Source organism: Thamnophis sirtalis, unplaced genomic scaffold (assembly GCF_051295495.1).
Source record: "Thamnophis sirtalis isolate CommonGarterSnake01/CBP01778 unplaced genomic scaffold, rThaSir2_p1.2 scaffold_6, whole genome shotgun sequence".
Classification (NCBI taxonomy): Eukaryota; Metazoa; Chordata; class Lepidosauria; order Squamata; family Natricidae; genus Thamnophis; species Thamnophis sirtalis.
The window spans coordinates 107,931,015-107,937,734 of NW_028261386.1; positions in this window are offsets into that span (position 1 = coordinate 107,931,015).

A 6,720-nucleotide genomic window follows, 5' to 3' on the forward strand; every position below is an offset into this window, starting at 1 on the left:
TTTTGCATTTCTAGGTAATTTAGAGAGTAAACGAGAGCTTCTTGATGGGTGAGTTGGTAGCTATGAAAAATTGTTCTTCTTTTAAGTTTTTTTCCATGTTGCTTTCACTGATGTCCTTATCAGATTAAATAAAGATGATTTGTTGTTTCCAAGCAAAATGCCTAATTGGCTAAACATAGTTGGTATTGAGGGCTATTTTCCTATATTCAGTTTTTTTCTATAACCATTGTCCTACAAGTATTAACATGCCAATATATTTATGTTTCATACATTTTATAGCACTGACCTACCATGAATATAACTTAAAATGTTTGTTGTTCAACTACCTCCTTATGCTTCCAGATGCTCACACACAGATAATGATTATGCAGCTTGATATAGTTTATGGCAAGATATAATTACATTGGTAAACTTGGCAAAGAGCTAGCAAAACAGTGTGATAATGAGAAGATGGTAAATATAGATATAGGTAGAAATACAGACATTTTAAATATCCAATAATAGAATTTTTAGAGAATAGGAAATAGAAAATCCCTTTTAACAACAGTGCAAGTTTGCTTGAGATTTTTATAAATGGGGCTATTACTTGTTTTGCTTAAAATGATACTTGATTAGAGTTCAAAATTTGATCCCCCCAAAAGTTAATACATGATTCCCAAATTTGTAATTCAGTATAGTGAACTAGTACAGAGATCTCAATGCAAGCTTTTGCTGATTTGGGAGTAGTTTAGAAGAAAAAAATTGTGTAGTCTGGATAGAAACAAACTAGAGTTTTCACTTACTGCAAAAATGGATGTTATATTGACATACATTACTTTAATGTTTCTTCCCTTTAAACAATTCCCAAGGACAAGTTGGTCTGCAATCATATGGAGAAATATTATTTAATCCTGTATGTGTGTGTCTCTCTCACACACAAACTTTCAAAGGAAACAAATAGCTTACTTCTCTACAGCTAACTGAATTAACATTGCTGTTATTTATCATGGGGAATTGTAGGAGGGGAGATTCTCCTCTCACTCTTGATTGCTTTTAGCGAAACAGCAACTCATCAGAAAGTCCAACATCAAATTTAATTTCACTGTGAGATATTAGAGTCTTAGCAAGCTAGGCAGTGAACTCATGTAGCCCAAGTGGGCAGGAGAAGGAGGAGGCACCTTGTTATTTCAAGTATCTACAACACTTCAGGATGTTTTCTGGAAATCAAATTCAGCCTCTACTGTCTGCTTAAAGCACTCCATTTCCCAATACTATTATCCACTTACATATTTGGGAGAAGGAAAAACCAACCAGCAATTATTAAAAAGAGACAATAAACCTGTAATGATCTCTTAATTACAAGGAATCTGAAATCTGGATTTAATTCAAATAATTTCACATTGTTTGAGGATGTAGATGGATATACCATATCCCTGATAATTATTAGGATTATTCTCCATAATGTCTCAGACATTTTTGTATCAAATTGTATTTGTAAAATTGTTGCAGAATTTAGCACATGAACATTAACGTAATTTTTCAGTATTTTGATTGTGATGCTACCATTACATTCCTGATGTTATTTCTCTCTCTCTTCTTTTGTCCTTTGAAATGTAGTTTGGATTATTATTAATCCAAATGTAGTTTGGATTATTAATGTAATGTGGATTATTAATCCACACTCAGAAAATGTGGATAAAAAGGTAAGGGCAATAGGTTTATTTCTTCTCTCCAATTTTCCATTATGGAAAATATTCTGCTTTAGTGAGCTGTGATATTCCCATAGAATCTTCATAGATTGCAACACACATACTTATTTATTTTTTAAAAAAATATGGTCACCTAACTAACTCTGTTACTCTAGACTGCTTTTAACAATAAAAACCCAATATTAAAACAATCAAAAACAATAACTCCTTCACTTGATTGTTGATGGCAACAATCAAATTTAAGTTATATTTACTGTCTTATTAGAAATCCTTGTTATTGTGTTGGCCTACAACTTCAGTTATTTCCTTTTGACAATATTTTTTGTGTGCCGAACCGGCAGTAATGCCAGCAGCAACCCACCGCTGAGCTGGTCTATATAACAACTGACCTGTACAATCTCTATGTCTATGTGTTATATCAAACGATAAGGAACAATATATTTTAACTTATTATTTTCAGGATTAAAAATGGCTAATCCAATTTTGTTGTGATATATATTGCCTGTGGATATATATTGATTGTGTGCATGTACATTTCATTTTTAACAAGAGTTCCTGCATACATTACTGGCATAGGAGTTTAAATAAACATGCCAATAGGCAACTTGCAGTAAACTGAGATTATTATTATCAGAAAACTCTCAACCTGATTGGTGTTTTAAGAGCTCTCAATGTATATGTATACCAATGAATGAAGCAACGGCATATGTCTGGCTCTCTAGCTCATGCCGTTGGAATTAATCTCCTCAACACAGAAAAATCTAATACAAGTCAATTCCTCATATTCTTAAGAAGCTTTCATAATCTAAATGCAAAGGCTTAGTTTTCTTCAAATATATAATCTCTTTTCTGTGCATAGGATGGAACAAGGGAATTTGCTTTCATGATTCTGTAGAATTTCATTAGCACCTGAATATTATCTAATCATTTAAACCATTGCTGAGAATTTCTGCATTCAGAAAATGTGGTCGACTAGTAACATATGGTCTCTTCTCTTTCTTATCATGCCTGATATGTGAAGATTTTATAGACTCTGTTGAGATAAAATTAAAACGTTTTCCAACTGTTATTTGTATCTTCTACCTGCCATGGAAAATAGGAACCTCTGGCACAATAACCTTTGGATTTGCACAATGGAGTGTAAGTGCATATAAATTATACACCTCTCTGCCCAATTTTGAGCTATGCATCAAATTAATGTTATATTATGACCAATGTTATTAGGCCACTGTACTATAAGGCAGCTTTATAGCATTTCAACCTTTGTATTTGTCTCAGAGGGTCAGAATGTGTGAATCATAGATATTGTCAATATTTTCCAACACTATAGTATGGGCTGCTTTATTATAACATAATTCAGTAAGGCTGTCTGTTGGGTTCTTCCAATGAAAACATTTTTATCTTGTCTCTCCGAAAGAAAGCAAAGGAGAAAATTAATCAGAAACATAATGGCTCTTTGTCTAAAAGCAATTCATTACAAAGCAACTTCAAATACATTCATTGTTTGATATTAATCAATTGTATCCTTTATTAGCAACATAAGAATTCTAGTTGGTTTTTTAAATGGGTTGTGTCCCTATTTTCACATCATTAAATTAAATGTAACAATGCCAATGCTACCTATGGTTGTTTACAAATAAATTTGGGAAGTCCGTTGAAATGGGTATATATTGAAATAATGTCATTAACATTTGCAGCAATGGTGCCATATTCATACATTCCAACCAAGTATAGAAAAGTGTAGAAAGCACACAGATAGATGCTACAATTTCAGTTATCAATAATGAATCTTTGACTCAAGTACTTACTGCTCTTGTGCAACTCGATGCAAATGAAAAGCTTTTAATAATTCCATTGCCTGAAATTGAGGATATGGAGAAGAAAACTTCCATATGAATTTAAAAAAAGCAACACAGAATATAGCACTTTCCAGAATCACTAATTAACACAGCCTCTCAAAGGCATTAATGAGGGTACTTGTATGTATTAACTGCATTTTACATTCATACTGAAAGACAACTTCTAAAGTACTGTTATCAAGCAGATTGAAATTGAAACCTTTAAAAAAATAGCTATTATTTCAGTGAAAATATTCTCATTTTATAGCAATTTTACCAAGTATTACAATAAAAAAACTAATGCAAACTAAAAAAAGAAGAAAAAAAGAAAAGTAGAAAGTATAGAAAAGCTAGAAAGAAAAGCAGAAAGAAAAAAAATAAGAATATAGTAAAGAAAAGAAAAAGAAATATAATTTGCCTATAAACAGATCCTTAAAGCCTTGTCATTCAGTTCTGATCAGCAAATGTTCATTAAGGGTTGCTAGAGGTGATAACATGCCTTTTTTAACCTTTATCAAAACCTGGAGCTTGATTTCTTTTCACTTTTGTCTCTTCTTACAAAATTCTTCCAAGCTTTAACAAGTTTCTTTTGTATATCCAATATAGGAATGTTATCCAGATCTCTCTTTTTCTTTATTTATATATCCTCTGTTCTTAAAATTGTATTTAAAATTTTCACTAAGGTTTGTAGGAAACACTTTTATTCCCAGCTCTGTAAAATCTGTGAATCTAAATGCTTCTAATAGCTGAAAAGCAGTTAACAATTTCCAAAAGTGATTAGAAAAGGAAGTACAGATACTTCTTGACTTATCATCAGTTACTTAATGACCAATTGAAGTTATGAGACACCCCTCCCCTGCAAAAACTACTTATCACACATTCACATTTTGGGCTTTCAGCAACTAGCCCACATTTACAGCTGTTTGCAATGCCCCATGGTCAGCAAATAACTTTGGGTATAATGTATTCCCTGAACACTGGGAGACTATACGGACAAAAGGTCCAACATTCACATTAAATTATAATTTAAAACAAAACTTTTATAAGATGATATACCATTGGTATTTAACACTGGCCAAACCATCAAGAATGTATAACGCTGTTTCAAATGAATGTTGGACATGTAAATGTAAAGAAGGAGCTTTTTACCATTTATGGTGGACATATGACAAGAGCAGAGAAATATTGGAGTAGGATTCACATCTCAATACACAAGATTCTTAAAGTACATATAAAGATAAAACCAAAGAATTTTCTTTTAGTATTAATAAATAAAGAACTTGAAAAAAATTGGAATGTTTATGTTATATATATATTGAGAGCAACAAGATTAATTTATTCATAAAAATGGAAAGCTACTTTGATTCCCACAATAGAAGAACAGCTATAAAAGTTGATAGATTTAGCAGAGATGGCTAAATTGACTTTTGTTTCTACTTGGAAATCATTTCTGGACTTTGTGATTGAGATGGGAAAAAATAACACTTTCATTTTGGGTTTTGCTGATAGGTTTGTTGTTATAGAAATGGCTAGTATATATTAGCATATAAAAGTAAAAAGTTGAGGTTTTATGTTACTACCCTGTTCTACTGCACCAAAAGGAATCAGAAGTCAATGCTTTTCTTTTTCTCCTTTACCCTACTATTCTCTTCCCCTTTTCCTCCCTTATTTTCCAATTATCTTCATTTTTCTTTTTATTTCTGTATTTGCATTTTGATAAACTAATAAAATATTTGAATCCAACAATGCTCTCTGGTCACATAACTACAATTTATTATGGTTTTGCCAGAAACCTGTTTTTATTTCTAGTTTCTGGGGGAAAAACTGCCCATAGTGAACAATGGGTTTGCTTAACAACCGTTGCATTCACTTAACATCCTCCACAAAAAAGTCATCAAATCAAGTTTGGTCATGTAGTGACCCACTTTGTATCTGTCATAACTTATGGCTATAATAATTGCCAGGCTCAATTATGGCTTTAACTCAACTGTATGTAAACCTTTTGGAAGGTGTTGAATGCAAGGTTGGGCAAAAGGATGGTTATTCCTTAATTCCTCAGAGCTGTAAGCCTGCTGGGGACTGCTTTCTTGCAGCATCCTTGCAAGGAGCAATTGTGTGGACCACTTATGGGTAATCTCAATTCCTCTCTTTGTTCAGTAAGGAATTATGAAGAGTCTGTTTACTTGCTGACTCTTAATTACAACAGGGTTATCAGTTCCACTTTTATCTGTCTTCAATTCACTATTTCTTCTGTTTCTTTCCTAAGGGGTTTGCAAAACTGGACTCCAACTATACGTACTTGCAGTACTGTCTGGCCACAATATCTCAAAAGGCTAGAAAACAGAAAACAAAAACTAGAGTCATGGAGGAATGAAATCCCCCTTTGAAAAAAGCAGGCCAAAATATTTGAAGGTTTCTAGTTTCTGGAACATTTTTAAATGAACCTTGGAAGAAGTTTAGAAAACTTCTGACTTCAGAAACAATAGATAGTGGGAATCTTTTCTCTTTCTCTTTCTCTCTTAGAATTCTGGAATTCTGCATTGTTCATGAAACCAACTGAAAGAAATCTAGGTAGAAAACAAGTTTTTTTTCCTATAACATGAATTTCTTTCCGAATGCCAGATGCTGCTGAATAACAGAATGAAAAGGCTATTGCTTTCATGTGCTGCCTGCAGGTTTTCCAAAGGCATCTGATTGGCCAGTGTGCTTCATTCACACAACAGGCTAGCCCACAGTTAACAATGCTTCATTCAATTCAATTGTCTGTGTGTGCTTGTTAGTGTGAGTTGTTAACATGTTGGATTCTTACATCGCAGTAAGCTAAGGTGTATTTGATCAGTTTTACATTGGTATATAACAAAAGCCCGTCTTAAGGGAAATAAGATGCTGTGCTAGATATTCTCTTTGATTTTATCCAGAAGAGCCTTTTCTTTCTGTTTAAAAATTGCTAAGATGCTTCAGTCTCTGAAATCCCCTTCTATGAGTACTTCAAACTGGTTGAAAAAATCTTTCCTTAGCTGATAGAATAAACTGAAAGCTTTTTCAAAATGTCTTTGTAAAAGATCTACAGAGACTTAACAGCCGAACACCTGAGCCTATTCTGTATATTTTTCAAGAATAAAAAGTACCATTACAAAGGATGATGTAGATGTCAATAATCCACACTGTTGCCTTAAATAATATTTTCATTTTAC